Below are 15,419 nucleotides of genomic sequence, written 5' to 3' on the forward strand. Positions count from 1 at the left end.
TCTGTGATCTACGGACTGTTCCCAGGGACGCATTCGGAGACTGACATCGAGTGCTGCTGGAAGGTCATCAACTCGGTGAAAGACGCTCTTTGGTCTGCCCGATCCTTGTTGACCTCCCAGCGGAGCGAGCTGTCCGTCAAGGAATGTTGCCGACTGGCCCACTGCAGACTGCAGGAGTACGTGCTGAGGGACGCACTGAAGCTTGGTGCAGCCAACGTTAAGGCCCTGTGGGGGAGGACCACAGTCTAGGGTCCTTCCGCTGCTGGACATGGGGGGCAGGGTGTGGTGGAGAGAGACGCCCCTCCAAATAAGGGATACTGGGTAAATGTATGTAAATGTAAGTAAATGTCTGTATTGAATGTGTAACCTCCGGAAATGTCGGATGGGTTTGTTTAAAAAAGATGTTTTGTAAATGATATTTATTACTTGAATAAAGTATTTTTTGATATAAAAAAAAAAAAAAAAAAGATCAAGTGTATTAAAACCCCGGTTCAGAACCCGGCGGGATGGCAGAAGATGCTGCAGGACTTCCGGGAGAAGGGGGATGAAGCCCCGCTGTCGCTCCTGAAGGTACATCCGCTCTTCACCCTCCCCACCCAGAGGGAACGGATGATCACGGTGCACATGTTTAACCCACAAGATGATCACGGTGCACATGTTTAACCCACATGTGCCCGTCGTGGATGTCCTCACCTTCCTTGTGCGCTACGTCGAAGGGGCCGGGAACTGTGTGGACATAAAGGACTTGTTCGGGATCTGGACGAGCAAGAGGCGAGTGAAGGTGAAGCTGAGGGTGGACGGGAAGGGATTCATCATCCACCCTCCCTCGGTGTTCGCTATCGGAGGGAACCGGGGCTACATGACGTACGCGGGGCAGCCCAGGGTGTGCAGGAAATGCAACAAACCTGGGCACGTGGCGGCAGAATGCAGGACAGTCGTCTGCAGAAACTGCAAGTTAGAAGGCCACGAGACAAGGGACTGCAAAGAAAGTAAGAGCTGCAACCTGTGTGGGGAGGCAGGCCACCTCTACAGGGCCTGCCCTAAAAGAGCTAGCACGTACGCACAGGCGATAAGAGGGGCCGCTGCCAGCACCCCCAGGGTGGACGAGATGCCTCCTACCACGGCAAAAGCCCAAAAAGGAAAGGAGAGCAGGGGCGATGACAGCGCGACCACCAGGAGCCCCCAACCGCAGGACAGAGCCCCCCAGCCCCCTGCCCACGAGGGCGATTCAATGGAAGAGGGGGAACAGGAAGAGGAGGAATGGAAGGTGGTAAAATCGAGAAAAACGTTGAAGGCTGTGCGCACGGAGAAAAAGGCGGAGGGGGCAAGCAAGTCCCAAAAAAGAGTCCTCTCCCAGGACGAGGCCAGCAACCTCTCCGCGTCGGAGGATGAGACGACCGGGAGGAGCCGACAACGGAAGCAGAGGCAGAGGAAGAAAACGGGGGAGGAGGAAGGTAAGAGAAAGAACGTGTCTGTTGCCCCCCAGCCCCAGGAGAATGGGAGCAGTGCCAATGGGCCCCAGCCCCAGGAGAATGGGAGCAGTGCCAATGGGCCCCAGCCCCAGGAGACTGGGAGCAGTGCCAATGGGCCCCAGCCCCAGGAGAATGGGAGCAGTGCCAATGGGCCCCAGCCCCAGGAGAATGGGAGCAGTGCCAATGGGCCCCAGCCCCAGGAGAATGGGAGCAGTGCCAATGGGCCCCAGCCCCAGGAGACTGGGAGCAGTGCCAATGGGCCCCAGCCCCAGGAGACTGGGAGCGGCACAACGGCCAATGGGCCCCAGCCCCAGGAGAATGGGAGCGGCACAACGGCCAATGGGCCCCTGCTCCGGGAGACCGGGAGCGGCACAACGGCCAATGGGCCCCAGCTCCGGGAGACCGGGAGCAGTGCAGAGGCCAATGGGCCCTAGCTCCGGGAGACCGGGAGCAGTGCAGTGGCCGATGGTCCCCAGCCCCAGGAAACTGGGAGCAGCGCAGTGGCCGATGGGCCCCAGCTCCATGAAACTGGGAGCAGCGCAGTGGCCTCGCCAGAAAATACACCCTGTGCTGAGGAAGCCACCAACCTGTACCACTACCTGTGCGACAAAAATGTGCAGGAACTCAGCCAGATGATTGGCATGCGGGAGGATCGCCTGGGACACTAAAGGACAATGGAGCTGAAACTGGCATCCTTAAACGTGCGCAGTGTGAAGAGCACTGCGCGATGTGTCAACGCCTTGCAGTACCTGGCCAAGGTAAAGGCGGATGTGACTTTTCTACAAGAGTGCGGGCTGCCACACCTTCGCTGCTATCGGAGGTGGTCGCGATGGTGGCCCCATGGACTGTCGGTATGGTCGGGGGGCAATGATTGTCGTTCGTCCGGACTGGGGATCTTGCTGCAGGGAGGGGGCTTCACCATCACTGAGGTAAGGGAGGTGGTGGGGGGGCGTCTCTTGGTGGTGGATGTAATGTACCGTGGTTCTCCGCTCCGGCTGATTAATGTGTATGCCTCACCCAGGCGGAGCGAGCGGGTGGCCGTCCTCCAGCAGCTCCCACCGCTGCTGGCCACGTCTAGACTGCTCGTTCTGGCCGGTGACTTCAACTGCATCATCGATGCGGCTGGACGATCCGGCAGTGCCAACCACAGACTGGACGGCACCTCCAAACTCCTGGTGGAGACGGTCAAAGATGCAAAGCGGCGCGACGCCTTCAGTGACCCTGCAGGCGGAGCCCAGCCGCGGTTCACCTGGTCAGGATCGAAAGGTTCAGCCCAGTCCCGGATAGACTTCCTCTTCACATCGAGGGCCATCACGGTCAGACACACCCACCTCGCGCCGGTGTTCTTCTCTGACCACTGCCTCCTTCAGGCCACCTGTCACCTACAGGAGGACCGGAAGGCGGGCAGAGGGACGTGGAAGTTAAACGTGGAGCTGTTGACCCCGGAGAGCGTTGAGGAGCTAAAGAGGGACTACGCATGTTGGAGAACTGTGAGGCCCCTCTTTGATTCCCCGACACTCTGGTGGGAGGCAACAAAGGAGAACATCAAGAAGTTTTTCGTCTCCAAAGGTGTCCAGAGGGCAAGACAGGGTAAGAGGGAACTGTGCCAACTCCAGACAGATTTGCAGCAACTGCTCCTTCTGCAGAGGAGAGGGGTAGATGTGAGGGAGGAACTGAGAGAGTTGAAGGGCCGGCAAGCTTGGCTCTTTACCTCTGAATCCTCCAAGATCATCTTCCGGTCCAGGGATGAGCAGGATGAGACGTGCTCACGTTACTTCTTCCATAAGGTTCACAGGGGGAGCTCTGTGATCAAAAGCCTTAGGGAGGAGGACGGCTCGGTAACATCCTCGCAGTCAGACATGCTCAAGATCTGCAGATCCTTTTATAAGGATCTGTACGATGTAAAGACCACAGACAGCACCGCCTCCCAGAACTTCCTGTCCTCCATCACGGAAGTCTTGGACGACATCAAGCGGGAGAGTCTGGACCAACCACTGACCCTGGAGGAGCTGACTGGCTCCATCCGTTCCTTTGACTCGAGTAAAACTCCCGGAGGCGATGGCTTACCGGCAGAGTTGTACTCGGCTCTGTGGGACTGGGTGGGCCCGGACCTGCTGGAAGTGTACAACGATATACTTCTAGCCGGCAGCATGTCAGACTCTATGAGGAAGGGCAGCATCACCCTAATCTACAAGCAGAAGGGGGAGATGAATGACATAAGGAATTGGAGACCCATCACATTGTTGAATGTAGACTACAAGATCCTGTCTAAGGCCATCGCCAACCGGGTCAAGTCTGCTCTGGGACAGGTGATCCACCCGGACCAAACCTGTGCTGTACCTGGCAGGAAAATCTCAGACAGCCTGGTGCTGCTGAGAGATACCATTGCCTACGTGCAGGACAGACGGGTGGATGCCTGCCTGGTCAGCTTGGACCAGGAGAAGGCCTTCGACAGGATATCGCACACGTACATGAGGGACGTGCTCTCCAAAATGGGCTTTGGGGAGGGAATCAGGAAGTGGATACAACTGCTCTACAATGATATCTGTAGTGCAGTCCAAATTAATGGGTGGGAATCAGACAGCTTCCCCGTCAGGTCTGGAGTTAGGCAGGGTTGCCCTCTCTCCCCTGTCTTGTTCGTCTGTTGCATTGAACCCTTTGCCGAATCCATCAGGAAGGATGCGAGCATAAGAGGAGTGACATTGCCAGGCAATGGGGGCACTCAGGTTAAGGCCTCCCTGTACATGGACGATGTCGCCGTCTTCTGCTCGGATCCAGGGTCGGTCCGCAGACTGATCAGCGTCTGCGACCAGTTTGAGTTGGCCACGGGGGCCAGGGTAAACCGCAGGAAGAGCGAGGCCATGCTCTTTGGCAACTGGCCTGACCGATCTTCCATCCCCTTCACCATCAAGCCTGACTTCCTGAAGGTGCTGGGGATCTGGTTCGGGAAGGCTGAGGCGTGTAACAAGAATTGGCTGGAGCGGATAGCCAGGGTGGGGAAGAAGCTGGAGCTGTGGAAGCAGCGCTCCCTCTCCATCACGGGGAAAAACCTGGTCATCAGGTGTGAGGTGCTCTCGGGGCTGCTGTACTTGTCGCAAGTGTGGCCCGTCCCTCTCTCCCACGCCAAGGGGATCACCCGGGCCGTTTTCCGCTTCATCTGGGGGTCGGCGATGGACCGGGTGCGACGAGCCACAATGCACAAGTCGGCAGACAACGGGGGTAAAGACGTGCCCAACGTCACCCTCATTCTGATGGCCACTTTCGTGTGTGGCTGCATCAGGCGGAGCATAGAGCCAAGGCACGTGGGCACCAAATGCCACTACCTGCTGAGGTTCTACCTGTCCCCGGTGTTGCGAAGGATGGGCCTGGCGCAGATGCCACGCAATGTGCCAGTCAGCTGGACATTGCCGAACCATCTGTCGTTTGTGGACAGGTTCTTCCGGACCAACACGTTTGACCACAAGTCCATCGGGCGGTGGTCAGCACGGAACGTCCTGCAGGCACTGCAGGGGAATGACTCCATGGATCCTGTGGCGTGGATCCCAGAGCAGACCGCCCAGCTTGTCTGGCAAAATGCCTCATCGCCAGAACTCACCAACAAGCACCAAGACCTGGCTTGGCTGGCGGTGAGGGGAGCCCTCCCAGTCAGATCCTTCCTGCACCGCCGGAACCTCACTACCAGCGCACGCTGCCTCCGGGACGGCTGCTACGGAGAGGAGACGGTGGCCCACCTCTTCAAAGAGTGTGGATTTGCCAAGAGAGTCTGGAGGGGTCTGCAGGGGTCCCTGTCACGATTCATTCCGAGCAGCTCCGTCACAGAGGACTCTGTGATCTACGGACTGTTCCCAGGGACGCATTCGGAGACTGACATCGAGTGCTGCTGGAAGGTCATCAACTCGGTGAATGACGCTCTTTGGTCTGCCCGATCCTTGTGGACCTCCCAGCGGAGCGAGATGTCTGTCAAGGAATGTTGCCGACTGGTCCGCTGCAGACTGCAGGAGTACGTGCTGAGGGACGCACTGAAGCTCGGTGCAGCCAACGCCAAGGCCCTGTGGGGGAGGACCACAGTCTAGGGTCCTTCTGCTGCTGGACATGGGGGGCAGGGTGTGGTGGAGAGAGACGCCCCTCCAAATAAGGGATACTGGGTTAATGTATAAATGTAAGTAAATGTCTAAGTGAATGTCCGTATCAAATGTTACCTCCGGAAATGTCGGATGGGCTTGTTTAAAAATATGTTTTGTGAATGATATTTATTATTTGAATAAATTATTTTTTGATATTAAAACAAAAAAAAGGATGGCCGATGTCCCAGGACGAGGCTATCCCATTGCACTTCGGGTGTGCTGACGCCTGCGATGTCCCCAAATGCGGGATACTCGACTGCAAAATTTGTGGTAGTGGGGGACTGTGTTCGCGCTCTCCCCTGGTTCTCAATATAAAAACAGAATGAAATATTGGTAGTGGGCTGATGGTTTAGTCGCTAATCTCTTTCTCCATAAATATTCAAGATTCAAGATTCAAGATAGCTTTATTTGTCATCCAAATTGGACGAAATTCAGTCACCCACAGTCCAACAATAAAAGCATTAAATAGGCATTAAAATTACACAACCCCAAATACACACAAAAAAAGAAACATCCATCAAAGAAACATCCATCACAGTGAATCTCCTCCAGTCCTCGCCTCACTGTGATGGAAGGCCACAATGACTTTCCCTTCTCCTGCCGTCTTCTCCCATGGTCAGGTTGTTGTGGTTGCAGGCCGCGCTGGACGGTCCGCAGCGGCCCGAGCCTAAGGCGAGTCGCAGCCGTTCCCGCAGCCTCCGAAGACGGCCGGCTCCGCCGATGATAAGTCCGATCCGGGGTGGGCGATACACGCTGCTGCTGCCGCTGTTGCTGCACGTCGGGGCGGTCGTGGCTCCCGACATCGAAGCCCCCGCCCAGCAGAGAAATATCCCGCGGCATATTTTAGGCCGCGCCCAACGGTGAAATGTCCGCGACCCAAGCCCCGTGATCCGGGGCGGGCGAACCCGCTGCCGCTGCCAGAGCTCCCGATGTCGGCATCCACGTGGCACGAGCCTAAGGCGAGTCGCAGCCGCTCCCGCAGCCTCCGAGGACGGCCGGCTCCGCTGATGGTTAGTCCGGTCTGCGGACTCTGCGAACCGGAGCCCTGGAGGCCGCCAGCTCCAGGAGTTAGGCCGATGGTAGGCCGCAGCAGGAACGGAGACAACACCCAGAAAACAAAGGTCGGGTCTCCGTTCGGAAGGGACACCTATTTACAATTTTACAGTTCCCCCCCCTCCCCCCCACATACACACATAGTACACAAACACAAAAATACGACATCACAACTACAATTAAGACAAAAAAACAACAAAAACACAAAGACAAATGGACCGCAGGTAAGCCGCAGCTGCTAGGGCAGCGCCGCCATTTTTTGTATGGCAGGGGAGACACCTTGATCACTCAGGAGGTTTTACCAGGACGAGTTGGATAAGCTACAACCCTAATGTTCTTATAAGAGCAGTATCTGTAGTGGACATAAAGGACTTGTTCTGGATCTGGACGAGCAAGAGGCAAGTGAAGGTGAAGCTGAGGGTGGACGGGAAGGGATTCATCATCCACCCTCCCTCGGTTTTCGCTATCGGAGGGAACCGGGGCAACATGACGTACGCGGGGCAGCCCAGGGTGTGCAGGAAATGCAACAAACCTGGGCACGTGGCGGCAGAATGCAGGACAGTCGTCTGCAGAAACTGCAAACTAGAAGGCCACGAGACAAGGGACTGCAAAGAAAGTAAGAGCTGCAACCTGTGTGGGGAGGCAGGCCACCTCTACAGGGCCTGTCCTAAAAGAGCCTGCACCTACGCACAGGCGACAAGAGGGGCCGCTGCCAACACCCCCAGGGTGGTCGAGACTCCTCCCACCACGGCTAAGGCCCAAATGGGAAAGGAGAGCAGGGGCGATGACAGCTCGACCACCCCGAGCCCCCAACCGCCGGACAGAGCCCCCCAGCCCCCTGCCCAGGAGGGCGAGTCGATGGAAGAGGGGGAACAGGAAGAGGAGGGATGGAAGTTGGTACAGTCGAGGAAAACCCTGAAGGCTGTGCGCACAGAGAAAAAGCCAGAGGGAGCAAGCACGTCCCATAAAAGAGTCCTCTCCCAGGACGAGGCCAGCAACCTCTCCTCGTCGGAGGATGAGGCGACCGGGAGGAACCGACAATGGAGGCAGAGGAAGAAAACGGGGGAGGAGGAAGGTAAGAGGAAGAACATGTCTGTTGTCCCCCAGCCCCAGGAGACTGGGAGCAGTGCAGCGGCCAATGGGCCTCAGCCCCAGGAGAATGGGAGCAGTGCAGTGGCCAATGGGCCCCAGCCCCAGGAGAATGGGAGCAGTGCAGCGGCCAATGGGCCCCAGCCCCAGGAGACTGGGAGCAGTGCAGTGACCAATGGGACCCAGCTCCGGGAGACCATGAGCGGCACAACGGCCGATGGGCCCCAGCCCCAGGAGACTGGGAGCAGTGCAGTGACCAATGGGACCCAGCTCCGGGAGACCGCAACTCCAGGGAGAAGGTGGAGGAGACGGTGGTGGGGGTGGGGGGGTGGGGGTGTGGGGGGGGGTGGGGGGGGGGGAGATGGGAAGATCAGAAGCCGGGGATCCCCCCATCCACCCCCTCACATCCACCCCATGCTCCACATTGGAAGTGACATCTAACTCTCTTTTAAATTCATCCAGTGAAATGGCCTCCACTGCCTTCTGTGGCAGAGAATTCCACCAATTCACAACTCTGGGTGAAAAAGAGTTTTCTCACCTCAGTTTATTCTTTATTCTTTAAAGGCCTCCCCTTTATTCTTAGACGGTGTCCCCTGGTTCTGGACTCCCCCAACATTGGGAACATTTTTCCTGCATCCAGCTTGTCCAGTCCTTTTATAATTGTATACGTCTCTATAAGATCCATTCACAGTCAGTTTACATTTAATATTTGTTTCATTTAAGTTTATGGCTCCGTGGTGCTTTACAGACACGGGAGGGGGGGTCATGAGCAGACCAGGGGTGTATTGTCATTTCATTATCACCTGACCTCTGTTAATCCAGCACAATGAATAATCCAGAAAGGCTGAGGAACCGAGGGTGCCGGAAAATCAGTGTTCAACCTATACAGCAAAAACAGGTGCTTCTGCCCACGGCATCCATGCCGTTATTGGGCAGTGAGATGGAATTCTGAAAAAGATTCAATAACATTGTTAGACATGAGTAGGGTTGCCAACTGTCCCGTATTAGCCGGGACATCCCGTATTTTGGGCTAAATTGGTTTGGCCCATATGGGACCACCCTTGTCCTGTATTAGGCCCGGGGGGGGGGCTGTAGGCCCGGACACTGGAGGCCCGAGCACTGGAGGCCCGGAAACTGGAGGCCTGTGGAGCGCTGTAGGCCCGGACACGGTTGGCCCGGACACTGTGGGCTCGACGGCCGCTGAGGGCCCGGACAGTATAGGCCCGGGGGCCGCCTAGTGGAGATTGCGTAGCAAACCGCCTCCCGGCCCGGGAGGCCGCCATTGGTGGAGCGGGAGCACGTGGCCTATGGCTGGGTGAGGTCACATGGGGCGCGGGGCAGTGACGTCACCTTTTGTCCCTTATTTGGGAGTAAGAAAGTTAGCAACCCTAGACATGATGAAGGGACTTTGGCATACGTCACTTTATCTCTTCCATGACTTCTCCCAAGTAACTCTTATTCTTTCAGATATTTTTGCTAAATCAATCTGCCTCTTCAAGTGATTGCAAACGACCTTATGACATTTTGTGAAGAGCTGATAGGTTCTCCAGCGGACCTGATCAATATTTATTCCTTAAGCTTTTTCTCTTTACAAAAAGGCCACTTATTTCAGGCACAAACTCTGGGTGAGAAAGTTTTAAATGGCCTCCTCTTTATTCTTAGACGGTGTCCCCTGGTTCTGGACTCCCCCAACATAGGGAACATTTTGCTAAAGGGATCAGGGAGTATGGAGAAAAGGCAGGTACAGGCTACTGAGCTGGATGATCAGCCATGATCATATTGAATGGCGGTGCAGGCTCGAAGGGCCGAATGGCCTACTCCTGCACCTATTTTCTATGTTTCTATGTTTCTATGTTTCTATGACCAACACTCTCCTCCGCCTAGCAGAGCTGGTTCTTACCCTCAACAACTTCTCCTTTGACTTCTCCCACTTCCTCCAAACCAGAGGCGTAGCTATGGGCACTCGCATGGGTCCTAGCTACGCCTGCCTCTTTGTCGGGTACGTCGAACAATCCCTGTTCCAGACGTACACTGGCCCCATCCCCGAACTCTACCTCCGCTACATCGACGACTGCATTGGTGTTACCTCTTGCACCCATGCAGAACTCACTGGCTTCATACACTTCACCTCCAATTTCCATCCTGCCCTTAAATATACCTGGACAATCTCCGACATCTCCCTCCCGTTTCTGGACCTCACCATCTCCATCACAGGAGACAGACTAGTGACGGACATTTACTACAAACCCACCGACTCGCACAGCTATCTGGACTACACTTCTTCCCACCCGGTCCCCTGCAAAAAGTCTATCCCCTACTCCCAATTCCTCTGTCTACGCCGCATCTGCGCCCGGGATGAGGTGTTTCACTCTAGGGCTTCCGAGATGTCCTCGTTCTTCAGAAAACGGGGCTTCCCCTCTTAGATGAGGCTCTCATTATAGATGAGGCTCTCACTAGGGTCTCTTCTACATCCCGCAGCTCCGCTCTTGCTCCCCCTCCCCCCACTCGCAACAAGGACAGAATCCCCCTCGTTCTCACCTTCCACCCCACCAGCCAGCGGATCCAACATTTCCGTCACCTACAACGGGACCCCACCACTGGCCATATCTTCCCATCCCCTCCCCTCTCTGAGTTCCGCAGAGACCGTTCCCTCCGTTACTCCCTGGTCCACTCGTCCCTTCCTACCCAAACCACCCCAACCCCGGGCACTTTCCCCTGCAACCGCACGAGGTGCAACACCTGTCCCTTTACCTCCCCCCTCAACTCCATCAAAGGACACAAACAGTCTTTCCAGGTGAGACAAAGGTTCACCTGCACCTCCTCCAACCTCATCTATTGCATCCACTGCTCCAGATGTCAACTTATTTACATCGGCGAAACCAAGTGCAGGCTCGACGATCGCATCGCTGAACACCTGAGCTCGGTTTTTTTTTTTTAATCAAAAAATACTTTATTCAAGTTATAAATATCCTTTACAAACCATCATTTTTAAAACAAACCCATCCGACATTCCCGGAGGTTACATATTCAATACAGGCATTTACTTAGACCTTTACATACATTTACATACATATCCCTTATTTGGAGGGGCGTCTCTCTCCACCACACCCTGCCCCCCATGTCCAGCAGCGGAAGGACGCTAGACTGTGGTCCTCCCCCACAGGGCCTTGGCGTTGGCTGCACCGAGCTTCAGAGCGTCCCTCAGCACGTACTCCTGCAGTCTGCAGTGGGCCAGTCGGCAACATTCCTTGACGGACAGCTCGCTCCGCTGGGAGGTCAACAAGGATCGGGCAGACCAAAGGGCGTCTTTCACCGAGTTGATGACCTTCCAGCAGCACTCGATGTCAGTCTCGGAATGCGTCCCTGGGAACAGTCCGTAGAGCACAGAGTCCTCTGTGACGGAGCTGCTCGGGATGAATCGTGACAGGGACCCCTGCAGACCTCTCCAGACTCTCCTGGCAAATCCACACTCTTTGAAGAGGTGGGCCACCGTTTCCTCTCCGTAGCAGCCGTCCCGAGGGCAGCGTGCGCTGGTAGTGAGGTTCCGGCGGTGCAGGAAGGATCTGACTGGGAGGGCTCCCCTCACCGCCAGCCAAGCCAGGTCTTGGTGCTTGTTGGTGAGTACTGGCGATGAGGCATTTTGCCAGACAAGCTGGGCTGTCTGTTCTGGGAACCACGCCACAGGATCCATGGAGTCATTCCCCTGCAGTGCCTGCAGGACGTTCCGTGCTGACCACTGCCCGATGGACTTGTGGTCAAAGGTGTTGGTCCGGAAGAACCTGTCCACAAACGACAGATGGTTCGGCAATGTCCAGCTGACTGGCACATTGCGTGGCATCTGCGCCAGGCCCATCCTTCGCAACACCGGGGACAGGTAGAACCTCAGCAGGTAGTGGCATTTGGTGCCCACGTGCCTTGGCTCTATGCTCCGCCTGATGCAGCCACACACGAAAGTGGCCATCAGAATGAGGGCGACGTTGGGCACGTCTTTACCCCCGTTGTCTGCCGACTTGTGCATTGTGGCTCGTCGCACCCGGTCCATCGCCGACCCCCAGATGAAACGGAAGACGGCCCGGGTGATCCCCGTGGCGTAGGAGGGAGGGACGGGCCACACTTGCGCCAAGTACAGCAGCCCCGAGAGCACCTCACACCTGATGACCAGGTTTTTCCCCGTGATGGAGAGGGAGCGCTGCTTCCACAGCTCCAGCTTCTTCCCCACCTTGGCTATCCACTCCAGCCAATTTTTGTTACATGCCCCAGCCTTCCCGAACCAGATCCCCAGCACCTTCAGGAAGTCAGGCTTGATGGTGAAGGGGATGGAAGATCGGTCGGGCCAGTTGCCAAAGAGCATGGCCTCGCTCTTCCTGCGGTTTACCCTGGCCCCCGTGGCCAACTCAAACTGGTCGCAGACGCTGATCAGTCTGCGGACCGACCCTGGATCCGAGCAGAAGACGGTGACATCGTCCATGTACAGGGAGGCCTTGACCTGAGTGCCCCCACTGCCTGGCAGTGTCACTCCTCTTATGCTCGCATCCTTCCTGATGGATTCGGCAAAGGGTTCAATGCAACAGATGAACAAGACAGGGGAAAGAGGGCAACCCTGCCTGACTCCAGACCTGACGGGGAAGCTGTCTGATTCCCACCCATTAATTTGGACTGCACTACAGATATCAGAGTAGAGCAGTTGTATCCACTTCCTGATTCCCTCCCCAAAGCCCATTTTGGAGAGCACGTCCCTCATGTACGTGTGCGATATCCTGTCGAAGGCCTTCTCCTGGTCCAAGCTGACCAGGCAGGCATCCACCCGTCTGTCCTGCACGTAGGCAATGGTATCTCTCAGCAGCACCAGGCTGTCTGAGATTTTCCTGCCAGGTACAGCACAGGTTTGGTCCGGGTGGATCACCTGTCCCAGAGCAGACTTGACCCGGTTGGCGATGGCCTTAGACAGGATCTTGTAGTCTACATTCAACAATGTGATGGGTCTCCAATTCCTTAAGTCATTCATCTCCCCCTTCTGCTTGTAGATCAGGGTGATGTTGCCCTTCCTCATAGAGTCTGACATGCTGCCTGCTAGGAGTATATCGTTGTACACTTCCAGCAGGTCCGGGCCCACCCAGTCCCACAGAGCCCAGTACAACTCTGCCGGTAAGCCATCGCCTCCGGGAGTTTTACTCGAGTCAAAGGAACGGATGGAGCCAGTCAGCTCCTCCAGGGTCAGTGGTTGGTCCAGACTCTCCCGCTTGCTGTCGTCCAAGACTTCCGTGATGGAGGACAGGAAGTTCTGGGAGGCGGTGCTGTCTGTGGTCTTTACATCGTACAGATCCTTATAAAAGGATCTGCAGATCTTGAGCATGTCTGTCTGCGAGGATGTTACCGAGCCGTCCTCCTCCCTAAGGCTTTTGATCACAGAGCTCCCCCTGTGAACCTTATGGAAGAAGTAACGTGAGCACGTCTCATCCTGCTCAACATGGCGGACCCTGGACCGGAAGATGATCTTGGAGGATTCAGAGGTAAAGAGCCGAGCTTGCCGGCCCTTCAACTCTCTCAGTTCCTCCCTCACATCCACCCCTCTCCTCTGCAGAAGGAGTAGCTGCTGCAAATCTGTCTGGAGTTGACACAGTTCCCTCTTACCCTGTCTTGCTCTCTGAACACCTTTGGAGACGAAGAACTTCTTGATGTTCTCCTTTGTTGCCTCCCACCAGAGTGTCTGGGAGTCAAAGAGGGGCCTCACAGTTCTCCAACATGCGCAGTCCCTCTTTAGCTCCTTAACGTTCTCCGGGGTCAACAGCTCCACGTTTAGCTTCCACGTCCCTCTGCCCGCCTTCCGGTCCTCCTGTAGGTGACAGGTGGCCTGAAGGAGGCAGTGGTCAGAGAAGAACACCGGGGCGAGGTCGGTGTGTCTGACCGTGACGGCCCTCGATGTGAAGAGGAAGTCTATCCGGGACTGGGCTGAACCGTTTGGTCCTGACCAGGTGAACCGTGGCTGGACTCCGCCTGCAGGGTCACTGAAGGCGTCGCGCAGCTTTGCATCTTTGACCGTTTCCACCAGGAGTTTGGAGGTGCCGTCCAGTCTGTGGTTGGCACTGCCGGATCGTCCAGCCGCATCGATGATGCAGTTGAAGTCACCGGCCAGAACGAGCGGTCTAGACGTGGCCAGCAGCGGTGGGAGCTGCTGGAGGACGGCCACCCGCTCGCTCCACCTGGGTGAGGCATACACATTTATCAGCCGGAGCGGAGAACCACGGTACATTACATCCACCACCAAGAGACGACCCCCCACCACCTCCCTTACCTCAGTGATGGTGAAGCCCCCTCCCCGCAGCAAGATCCCCAGACCGGACGCACGACAATCATTTCCCCCCGACCATACCGACAGTCCGTGGGGCCACCATCGCGACCACCTCCGATAGCAGCGAAGGTGTGGCAGCCCGCACTCCTGTAAAAAAGTCACATCCGCCTTTACCTTGGCCAGGTACTGCAAGGCGGATACACATCGCACAGTGCTCTTCACACTGCGCACGTTTAAGGATGCCAGTTTCAGCTCCATTGTCCTTTATTGTCCCAGGCGATCCTCCCGCATGCCAATCATCTGGCTCAGTTCCTGCACATTTTTGTCGCACAGGTAGTGGTACAGGTTGGTGGCTTCCTCAGCACAGGGTGTATTTTCTGGCGAAGCCACTGCGCTGCTCCCAGTGTCCTGGAGCTGGGGCCCATTGGCCACTGCACTGCTCCCGGTCTCCCGGAGCTGGGGCCCATTGGCCACTGCACTGCTCCCGGTCTCCCGGAGCTGGGGCCCATTGGCCATTGTGCCGCTCCCGGTCTCCCGGAGCAGGGGCCCATTGGCCGTTGTGCCGCTCACGGTCTCCCGGAGCAGGGGCCCATTGGCCGTTGTGCCGCTCACGGTCTCCTGGGGCTGGGGCCCATTGGCACTGCTCCCAGTCTCCTGGGCCTGGGGGGCAACAGACACGTTCTTTCTCTTACCTTCCTCCTCCCCCGTTTCCTTCCTCTGCCTCTGCCTCCGTTGTCGGCTCCTCCCGGTCGTCTCATCCTCCGATGCGGAGAGGCTGCTGGCCTCGTCCTGGGAGAGGACTCTTTTTTGGGACTTGCTTGCCCCCTCCGCCTTTTTCTCCGTGCGCACAGCCTTCAATGTTTTCCTCGACTGTACCACCTTCCATTCCTCCTCTTCCTGTTCCCCCTCTTCCATCGACTCACCCTCGTGGGGAGGGGCCTGGGGTGCTCTGTCCTGTGGTTGGGGGCTCCTGGTGGTCGCGTTGTCCTCGCCCCTGCTCTCCTTTCCTTTTTGGGCTTTTTCCGTGGTAGGAGGCGTCTCGTCCACCCTGGGGGTGCTGGCAGCGGCCCCTCTTATCGCCTGTGCATAAGTGCTTGCTCTTTTAGGGCAGGCCCTGTAAAGGTGGCCTGCCTCCCCACACAGGTTGCAGCTCTTACTCTCTTTACAATCCCTTGTCTCGTGGCCTTCTAACTTGCAGTTTCTGCAGACGACTGTCCTGCATTCTGCCGCCACGTGCCCAGGTTTGTTGCATTTCCTGCACACCCTGGGCTGCCCCGCGTACGTCATGTAGCCCCGGTTCCCTCCGATAGCGAACACCGAGGGAGGGTGGACAATGAATCCCTTCCCGTCCACCCTCAGCTTCACCTTTACCTGCCTCTTGCTCGTCCAGAT

The 15,419-nt window shown here is 56.6% G+C and overlaps 1 pseudogene; it reads left to right on the top strand.

Annotated features, from left to right (window-relative positions):
* Positions 1-5,760: 5,760 nt before the first annotated feature.
* LOC144601528 (U1 spliceosomal RNA) lies at positions 5,761-5,898 on the top strand (annotated as a pseudogene).
* Positions 5,899-15,419: the final 9,521 nt, after the last annotated feature.

Source organism: Rhinoraja longicauda, chromosome 16 (genome assembly GCF_053455715.1).
Source record: "Rhinoraja longicauda isolate Sanriku21f chromosome 16, sRhiLon1.1, whole genome shotgun sequence".
NCBI lineage: Eukaryota > Metazoa > Chordata > Chondrichthyes > Rajiformes > Arhynchobatidae > Rhinoraja > Rhinoraja longicauda.